Below are 11,138 nucleotides of genomic sequence, written 5' to 3' on the forward strand. Positions count from 1 at the left end.
CCACCTAAGGGGCCGAGGTTATTCAAATAACCTCAGCCCCTCGGGTGGCCAAAGTGCCTGAGGTGGCCGGCTCGGGCTCAATCTCAGGCACTTTGGCCACCCGAGGGGCCAAGTTTATTCAAATAACCTCGGCCCCTTGGTGGCCAAAGTTCCCAAGGTGGCCAGCCTGGGCTTGACCTCGGGCACTTTGGCCACTTGAGGGGCCGAGGTTATTCAAATAACCTCAAGGGGCCAAGGTTGAGCTCGAGTTGGCCACCTCGGGCACTTTAGCTGTCTGAGGAGCCAAGATTATTCAAATAACCTTGGCCTATCAGGCAGCCAATGTGCCCGAGGTTGAGCTTGGGCCTACCACCTTAGGCACTTTGGCTGCCCAAGCAGCCACTGAAGTGTTCAAGGTAGTTGGCTTGAGCTCGACCTTGGGCACTTTAGGGGTTGGAGGGGCTGAGGTTATTTGAATAACCTCAGCCCCCTGGGCAACCAAACTGCCCAAGATGGAGTTTGGGCCTACTTGATTTTTTTTTTCTCTTTGATTGTTTTAATTTCTTATTATCTTTATTTAGTTTGACTAACAAAATTTTTTCTCTTGCAGAAAAGAAAATTTGTACTACACAAAAAAGTTGTTGGAGCAAAAAAGACACGAAAAGTTCAATTTAACACTAATGACAACATCACAATCGACATATCCATTAGCACATTAACAAAAACATATTTACTTAGAGATCCATCACCTCCACCATCACCACCTCCACCATTGCCATCGCCACTTCCACCACCACCATCACCACCTCCATCATCACTATTGCTACCACCACTGCCACTATTGCCTCCACCTCCGCCGCCACCACCACCACCCCCACCATCACCACTACTACCTCCACTTTACTCCTCACTAGCCCACCACCAGCACAAATCTTTGAAGTTGGGCAATTTAATGGTGTTTATAGTAGGGAATCTAAGGTATAGTTTGGAGTTGAAAGATTTGTAGACCTTCTTGACAACGTGGTGGACAAGTGCTTCCAAAAGACTATTATGCCAACAAGGGAAAAAGTAGTTCACCAAACACTTGAGGCACTCAAGTGGCTAGGCCCTTGTGATTTGATTAGAGAAATCCCCTTTTTTCGTTTGCAACAGACAAACCTTGTCCACACAACATCAAAATATATCAACTCAGATATATACAGCTTGTTCAAACAAAATGGCCATGCGATAAATATCAATATGTTTCTAGTTTCGTTTTGCAAGCCAGGAACAATGGAGATCTTTACTATCACAATGTCAGATTGTGAATAGCTAAGATCCTATTTGGAGGAGGAAGTCCCTAGAATTTAATAACACACTTATTAGACATCCTAAGACTCGACAGCTTGTGAGGACAATATTCCAAACTATTGATGGTAACCACTAATATAAGGCTTGGATGAAGTGTATCGAAGATCATTTTCTCAATGATCCCATCTACCATATCAACGTTCCAATCGGCATGTCTATGCAAGGGGACCTTTGGATGTCAACAAACTTATCTTGGCCTACCAAAAGATCAATGTGTAAGTTTTATAATTTTACCTCTAACTTGTAAGCGACTAATTTTTTTATTCTACTTTAGTCACTTAACCACACCTCCGACCATTTGGAAGAGTCTCATTCACAACCTCCATAAGTCCAATTCAAGATTTAGGGCTTGCTAGCTTTGAGAATGGCATCCATGCCACTCAACCATTGCACTAGGTCCAAGTGCTCCACGTGTCTGATCCCATAACCAACACCACAAGGTACTACTGACATATCAGCTCATTATGTTAAGGCCATACCCATTCACCTTGGTGATACCGGTGGGCCAACACCACTTACATCACAGTCTTTTCTCTCAAAGACTGGGCCATCTGTCCATGAGTGATCATCTTAGATTCAACATCCTTAAGATGCCCACAGACATGGGGAATAGCCTTCCCAATATCCCTTTTGCAGCATTTGGGTGCTTTAGCCATGGGATTAAAGTGAGGTTTCATTGAGCCACACTAGATATCCAAGTAGGTAGTGCCACCCATACTTGGATTGGGAGCATTGACCATTCAATCTCCCGGGGGAACTAGAGCTGGCTCTTGAACACTTCACCAAGTTACCTCGCTTGTTGGTCCATATTCACTCTAGCCTTGGACTTCCCAATGGTTATCTCATCACCCAATACTTAGGTATAGCCTTCTTGGGCTAAACTAACATTTCTTGGCCAAACTAGCTCTACTGAGGTTTAACCCCAACACTCTCCCTACTATACTTTTGGAACCCCTTGCAGCCCCCCCCCTAGGGGACAATCACTTTGGGCTTTCACCAACAGCCTTTATTAGTATTCGGACTGGGACTGGGACTTGAATTTGGACTTAGACTTGGACTCGGACTTGGTCTCGGTCTCGGACTCGGACTTGGACTTGGTCTCGGTCTCGGTCTCAGTTCCATTTCAGACTCCATCTTGGGTCCATCTCGGACTCCATCTTAGACTCCATCTCAGGTCCATCTCGGACTCCATCTTGGACTTCATCTTGAGTTTTCCATATGTCATGTGTTAGTCCTCTTGTGTCTCTTTTCTAGAGACTCACTTACTGCTTGTTTTGTGCTCATTCCTCGAGCCCTTCATTGGGAGTTTACTCCCACTCTCAACTTCTCAAGTTGGAGCTTTTAGTCCAAACATGTTACGCTTGTTTGGCTTTTGTTTCGGCCACTACCACATGGCACCCACTTTGGGGCCTAAGGATTTTATGTCTAACACAACTCCACTTTAACTTGTTTTGTCATGTTTAAATGCAAGCTTGGGCAATTTATTGTTCAAAAGTAAAACCTTATCCATGACATCAAACAACTTCAATTTTTAGCAGACTTGAGTGAGGATGACATCTGCCAACATTATGATGATGATCTTGCAACACTTGTTCAGCACTCACACACTCGAAATGCCAGTATAACTTGGTTTAACAACCCAATCAATTTTATGCTCATTATATGGTGCAAAGTATATCTTTCCCTTTCATTTTATAAGGGCTTTTTTTAATTGTTTTGGTTTTTAAATTTTGGTGAAGGTCAAGCAAGATGCTTATGAACTTGTATATCCAGAGAAGAGTCAGGAAGAGTTCTCAGAACTAAGTTCATACAAATTAAGCACAAAATTCAACATGCAAATTCTTCAAAGTTAAAGAAACTAGGATATATTGCAAACAATTGTAGGCCGAAGGAGTGGCTAGAGACTATAGCCGAAATTTTTTCTCATGAATATAAGTTTCTTATCACACTTCATTTTTGTCAATTATGCATATTTACTTTTTGTAGTGAACAAAACTCCAGATGACATGATTTATAATATCACAAAATTGAAGCTTTAGTATAAGCAACAGATAGAGACTCTGGAGTTCCTTATTTTCTTCTTGTTGAATAGAGAGAAAGGACTACTAGAACTATTTGAGAACATGATGAAAAGGGTTGTCTACATCATGCAAACTATAAGTGAAGGTGAGAAGGTATGTGTCTGTAACTCATTCTTGAATCTATTATACATCCATATGTGCACATTTTCCAGAACCGCCACTGGGCAATTCCTATAGTGCTCAAGAAAAGTTTGTAAACCCATAGAGCCACTTATCTTGTCCAAGAAAAAGTAGCATATTAAACACCGAATGTATTAGCATTCTGTGCTTTCAAGTAGTCTTGCCATGTCAGGAGCAAAATCTTGCAAAAACATGTGGCATTGCTCTTGAAGCGTTGGAAGCAATCCCTATCTAATAACAAGATTTGGAATTTCATATATAGGGAGCTCTAATTCAACTTTACTAAAGCTCTTAGTAAAAAACGCATTATTATATGGAGGTGAAGGTAGAATGTTGGTAGAACTTGGGGATGGAGGTGGAGAATAATATAAAATGCTAGGGGGCTAAGTACAAGTAGTAGTGACTTTCCTTCGAGCCATTTCAATACAAACTTCTAAGGAGCTCAAGGAAAACAAAAAAACTACAATGACTATAACTTTTCTAGATAGTTTATATACTACGGGAATGAGATTTATTTATTATAACACTAACAATACTCATATTCTTTAAATGTCAGTTTTGGAAATGAGGCTTCATAATCATAGCTTGCTTGTAAACATAAGAGCTTCTAGAATTTTAGATTATCGCATATACACATGCTTTATCATTATAATAAAATCCTACTTTACTACACATATATTCTTTTCTACACATGCCAAATGTTTAGGGAAATAGACTGCAAGGAAATATAAAGCACATTATAGTGGCAGAGCACATTGGCACGTTACCATTCCCTTATATGAGATTTCAGTCTTAGAAATATAGATAAAGTTGATTCTTTGATGTAATATTACTTTTGAGTCTTTTGAAAGATTTCGATTTCTTTTATTATTATTCACAAACAACTCTCAAAAACTTTTAATGAGGATTCACTGCAAAAATATATCTTGGTCTTATCATATGAGAGGATTGTGATATAAGTAGGCAACAAAGTTTTTATTATGAATTAATATTTAAATTACAAATATCATGAAAAGTGTTATGGAGTAGATTTTTTGGTGCTTTCCATCGTGTTGTTCATTTCTTCATTTCTTTTACTTTGGACTATTGTTTTAAAAGTAACAGGAGCATTTTTATCAATCATGATAGTGGTCTTCACATTCTCAAATAAGTAATAAAGACTAGAAGTGTAATATAGAGATTGTGGTAATGAAACAAAATTAGCATTCTCACATTCCTTTGCACTATAATTTTTATTCATAGATATTGGATTTTCCTTGATTCCCATCTTCTCAAGAACCCTCAAAAATCTTTTGAATGAAGGAAAAGTATCTACAACAATAAAAATATTTAAAGTATTTAATCAAATCAAAATATAACAGCTGTAACAATAGTCATAATAAAATAATATAGCTTTATAAAAGATAGATTTTTATGAACTTTGTCTTTTCTAAACAATTCAATCTTATAGAAACTTTTAACTCAAATATTTACGTATTTACGCTTCTCCCATGTAGAGACAAGGCTGGGCTCACGACGCTCTTGGACAGGCAAACGATTTACAGTGGTATGTACCATTCCCAGAGGCTGCTTATCACTTCCAGTGACTTCGATCGGGACGAAGAAGGCACGACATTGGAGCAAGTTGTTTTCCGAAAGCTGCAAGACTGGACACTCTCCAGCATGTTTGGCTCAAAGCTGGTAGGCAAGTGCCCGCTTGCAACTACAAGTAGTGTCTATCTGGAGCTGGAGAAGAGCTTGGCGAAGCACTTGGCTGGAGATCTCAGCGAAGAAACAGGCATCAACTTCGCGGACAGTCGTGTTTTCAGTCTCAGCCCTGCTCCAAGTCGGGTGCTCGCGTCCTCTTCACGCTCTCTTTTTCTGGCACACACAGCGAGCTTGATCTCGGCATCACTTGGACAGCCCCGGTGGATTGGTCTCCGGCTCGGGCTCAGTTCTACACAAGCTGGTCCTTGGCTGGCAGCGGGAATGCAAGGGGATCCATCGTCATTTCGTTTCGGGCAAATGATGGTTCTTCCCGGGACTGTTACTCTCCAGGCATCGAGGCAGCCGAGGATGATACCGAGGTATGTTCGTTTGTATGGCCACACGCTACAGGTTTCGTCGGATTGCTGAAACGTGGAGTTTTGGGGCTGATGAGATTCACACCAGCAGAAGATCGCAAAGCTCCTGCGGCTGTGGAGATTGCTCTGCGAGTTTCTATTGCAACCCAGGCCATAACTCTTGACGATCCATTACCACGATGATCGATTCACAACCCAAGAGGGGGCTTTGCCAAGGACGAAACGCCGAGCAGCACGAATGCGGGGGATAATCTCATCTGGTGGGCGATCTAACAAAAACGCCATGGATTTCGCAAAGACCCCTGTCATATGGTTCAAGTACATGGTATGATTTTTTTATTACGGGAACCCGGTTGCTGAGATGATGGCTATCAGGTAAGTGTAGAGGTAAACCGTTGTAGAAGACCCGGGTTCGATGCCGAAGGGTCCACTCAACAAGGACTTTTATGCAAAAAATTTTCTAAATAAAAAGCCATTATTCTGGTTCGCCATGTGAGCTATATACAGGAGCAAGTGGTTCGGATTGAAACCAATCCGACAGCTACTAAAATCCCACTATGTTAATATTAGTATACAGCTGTACACTTGGCCCTCACATCATCCCCTCCTTTCGGAATAATGAAAGACCATCAGGGTTTTCTTGTAGACGGGCTTAGATCTGGAGGAACATCAGAAGGAGGCATTGGCGGATCTATAGGTGGTATTAACTACTCCTAATCCCTTTGTATAAAGCATTTCAACCGTTGCACATGCATAATTTCTGGAGAATTAGCCTGTTGGACGTCATGCTGAACCTCATAAACTTGTGGTCCAACTTGCCGCAACACCTGATACGGTCCTTTCCACTGGGCAAGAAGTCCGTTAGATAAACCATGTACTGTAAGATGGGGAAAACAAACTAACACCAAATCATCTATTTTGTACTCCACAGGTGGATAATGATGGGAGTTGTAGCACTATTATTGTCCCACTTGTATGCAGCCTAAGTGTTCAGCAAACTCTGCTCGAACAAGTGGAAGAATGCTTGTCAAATACTGATCCCACGACTTAGCATCGGTAGCTCGTGGCAATTGCGACGGTAAACCCAGCTCCGTTGGTAATATTGGATCATGACCATATAAGAGTTTATATGATGAAGCACTAATAGAACTCTACACCCCTGTGATATATGTATACCGAAGAGATGGCAAATAACCATCCTAATCCAAATGTTGAAAGTTCACATACTTTGCAATCATCCTTTTAAATGTCTAAATGAGCCATTCCTCTAAACTGTCTAATTATGGATGATAAGCACTCGTGAAAGTGTGGCATATCCCCAACCAAGACGACAAAAAATGAAATGCTTGAGCTATAAATATGCAACCATTATCCGAAAGAATCTGCTCTGGACAAGAATGCTCGAACACCACTCGATTAAGGAGGAAGTATCCAAAAACAATTGCAAAGGTGTTAGCAAGAGCACCAACTTCCACCCAATGAGTCAAGTAGTTAAAAGCAATAATAACATACTCATTGCCAACAGTCGACTGTGGAAAAGGTCCCATAAGATCAAATTCCACTAACTCAAACGGACGGGAAACTGTAATTGACTCCAACCGTCCTTCCACGACACGCAGGGGAATATTATGAGCTTGGCACCAAACGCAGCTATGTACATACCGGATAACATCACGTCGCATCTCCAACCAGTAGAAAAACCTACGCAACTTCTCAGTTACACGATGATGTCCCATATGCCCACCTAGCAGTACGACCAATGAAGTTCTTCTGCTTCACTAATGAAGTGACAGCAACATGATCACCTTCAAATAATGTCCGAGAACCATGTAGATATGCATGAAGTTTCTCAAAACCTCAGAGTGCTGCTAAACACTCCTCTATTGTGGAGTAGTTCATCTCCACTGGTTGTAATATACAGCTTATATACACAATGGGATGGCACTGACCAAGCACACTTGAGCTTTCTTGCATCAACACTCCTTCAACACCAATGTTAGAAGCATCCACGCGCAAAATAAAAGGTCGAGTATAGTCAGGATATGCCAAAACCAGAGGAGTCGTCAATAGCTCTTTGAGATCCACAAATGCCCACTCACAATCCGGAGACTAAATGAAAGATGACGTTGATAACTTCAGCAATGCTCGCAATGGTGTAGTGCAATCAAAAATATGATCCACAAAGCGACCGAGATACTGCACTTTGCCCAAGAAGCACTGCACATCATTTACACACTTCAGAGTAGGGAACTTTAGAACAGCCACAAGTTTGTCAAGATCAATTTGCAAACCCTCACGAGAAATATGGTACCTAAGATAAGTTGTGTCCTTGGAACTAAACATGCAGTTTGACCGCTTTAGCTTTGAACTAACGTCCCGTAGCCAATCCAACACTTTACGAACATGATGAACATGCTCCTCCCACGTCCCCTCTGAGTGGATCAAGACATTATCAATGAAGTTAGAAATCACCTCCGGCATATCACAAAGAACCTCATGCATCATCCGTTAGAAAGTTGCTGGAGCATTGTTCAAACCAAACGGCATCACTAAGAACTTATACAATCCAAATGGTATATGAAAAGTAGTCTTAAGAATATCTTCTTTAGCCATTGGTACTTGTCAGTACCCAGAAGCAAGATCTAGCTTGGTGAACTAACAACTTCGCTTTAGAAAATCCAAGAGATCAGCAGTGTGAGGAAGAGGGTACACATCTGGGATCGTCACTTCATTTAATAGATGATAGTCGATGCAAAAACGAATACTCCCATCAAACTTCGTCACAAGATAAAGTTCACATGCCCAAGGACTTTGCGACTTCCAAACAACACCCTTCTCTAACATTTTCTTAAACATTTGCATGTAAAATCTTGATCTCTTTGGGTGACCGACGACGAATAGAAACCTTGATTGGACGAGCATCCCTATTTGGAATCGGATGACATATGGCAATCTTGGCCCCAGACGATATGTCAAAGTAAAAGAGATCAGAATACTCCTTCATCAGCCGGTCAACTACTGCAACACAAAGATTGTCGAAAGGATTGGAAAAGGGAAGAGAAGAACAAGACGGAAATATAGGAGGAAATAGTGGGGGAACAAAAGTAATGGAAGCAAAGGTAAAAGTAGAGGGATGAAGAAGTATAGAAGTGAGAGGAAGGGATGAAATATAAGGAAGTATAAAACAAGGGGAAAAAGCCTCAAAGTCACACTTGGCATGATTGCACTGCAACCAATCCATACCAAGGATGAGGTCAAAACCTTGACTCGGCACCACCCGCAAGAACTGCAACTCAAGCTCGAGATTGCCCACATGCACAACCAAGTCCGCCTCATCCCGTGCACATGCATGTGTATGGCCGTTGCCATAAAGAATGAAAACTGGTTCCACTACACAATGCAAGTGTAAATGGCAACATGTGGCAACAGGTCGAGCAATAGAAGATAAACTCAAACTTGTGTCAATCAACATGGAGAGAATAATAGGAGACCTCTTGTTATAAAAATGAGCTTGGAAAGTAAACACTGGATGAACCGGTGCTAAATAAACCCCTTCATGATACTCCCGAAAGAAAGATGGAAGGGTCACTGAATTATTCGCACAAGGTCCCTCCATTACTCGCACGACTCCTCATTTCCTAGATGCATTGCAGTGTCTAGACCTTCCACTACAGCAGCACCAACAGGATGTTGTTGATGCCAAGGTTTCCACCCAGAAAATGCAGGTCGCCAATCCAAAAAACACTAACAACACCGATAAATATGCCCAACTTCATCACATGCCCAATAGCGAACGTCACGGCCACGACCACATCCTCGCCCTTGTCCTTGGACTCGAGCAACAGCAGCATCAACCTCCATTGGAACAGGACTATCGCCTATAGGAAAAAGAGCAAAAGGACGGGCAGCGAGAAGTGGAAGAGGGGACATCTCATAACATTGTGCTAAGCAAAGAACTACCCCACTTGTCGGTCTGTATTCACTTTAGCTTTGGACTTCCCAATGGTCATCCCATCACCTAACAGCTGGGTATGGCATTCCTAAGCCAAACTGGCTCCACTGGGATCCAACCCCACCCCTGCAGCCTTCAATAGGACAATGTATTCAACAATTTTGCATGCCAAGAAATTGAGTAAATTTTGTTTAACTGGTAAGCTTGACTACACCAGTACCCATTGTGGAGTCACCAATGCAAAATTCTATGAGGCTAAAGGTGTTGGTTCTATTTTCATTGAGATTAACAAATGGCACTATACACATGTCCCAGAAATACAAGAAAATTTCTTATCTATGAGAAGCCTTACTGATACTAGTCTTCAATTTTCTGGAGATCAACACAGTATTACTTTTTATTTTGATGTGGTCAAGGTGATGCATAGTACCTATATATAAGTTTGATGCTATTTTAATGCCTCTCCTTATCAAAGAATCTAACTGGTTCTAGCATAAAAAGTATGGAAGTAGAAATGTCACATACACTTTGGGATTGCTTGCTGATCCTCTCTCCCACCTCTTATTGGTTATGGACAAGATCAGGCTTTTTTCACATTAAAGCCTTAATGTTATGAAAGATCAGTAGTCCAGTGGTGCCTTGGTTCGAGCTATGCAAAAGAATATTTGTGATAGTTACTCATTTTATGCCCTAGATAGCACTTGAAAGTTCGTGGCATTTGGTGCGGTGACAACTGGGACGCTTCCAGATAGAACAGAAAGTGGTAGTTCTGCACCATCAAACTCCTGCTGCTCTCACTAGCAATAATCAAGAGGCACGAGAGATTTAGTTCTCCTGTGGCAGATCAATGCGGGGGTGATCCTAGGGAACTGTAATCACCCCTTTGGCGCTTGTCAAAAGCCTCGACCACGCTCTTGCTGAGAAAGTGTTAAAGCTGACAGTGAGGGTGGCGTCCTCCTTCGCATAAACCTTTCATGTAGACACCATGGAAGTCTGGCTAGTAAATATCCTTGATGCCAAGAATCGGGGTGATTTTTGGGTGCTAAAATCGGGAGGAGTATCAAGCTCGGGCAGGACGGCAGTCTCTCCGAGAAAAAGCGGGCTTGTTTGATTCCCCCAAACCCACCAGGCACATGGAGAACTTCGTCCACTTGAGCTGCCTGAGGATGGAATTGCCTGTTCGTGACAGGAATGGATGGTGAATGTGTGGCGTCGATGCTCCAAGCACAGCCCTGAACCTGGAAAGATCACACCGAAAGCTTACAAAGTCTACTTCTCTGGAAGTTCATACCTCTCAACCTTGGTCCCTGAAAACGTATCCCGCCGCCAAGGCACCAAACACAAGGTCAGCGTCGAGAAAGCTAGACTGCGAGGAGGAGGAGGAGGAGCGACAGGAGGAGCGCCTGCGATTGATCATGTCTTGTCAATGGAATCAGACGAGACAAGAGAGGCTGGAGCCGCCGCTGCGCCGACAGGCCAGGAAATGGACTATCACAGCTGCTGCAGTCTCCAGCTTGCCCACGTCAATCTGCGCAAGGCTGAGGTGCTCCAGCGTCGCAATGCCAGAGCATCCGCATTGATGATCGACGATGA

At 42.4% G+C, this 11,138-nt stretch overlaps 1 long non-coding RNA gene across 1 annotated transcript; it reads right to left on the reverse strand.

The window, feature by feature from the left end:
- Window positions 1–10,631: 10,631 nt before the first annotated feature.
- On the reverse strand, window positions 10,632–10,872 carry LOC112342715. Its single transcript, XR_002991062.1, has 2 exons — window positions 10,837–10,872; window positions 10,632–10,783 (listed from the first exon to the last, which is right to left on the reverse strand). It is a non-coding gene; the product is annotated as an uncharacterized LOC112342715 (long non-coding RNA).
- Between the last annotated feature and the right edge of the window lie 266 nt (window positions 10,873–11,138).

Source organism: Selaginella moellendorffii, unplaced genomic scaffold (genome assembly GCF_000143415.4).
Source record: "Selaginella moellendorffii unplaced genomic scaffold, v1.0 SELMOscaffold_116, whole genome shotgun sequence".
Lineage (NCBI taxonomy): Eukaryota > Viridiplantae > Streptophyta > Lycopodiopsida > Selaginellales > Selaginellaceae > Selaginella > Selaginella moellendorffii.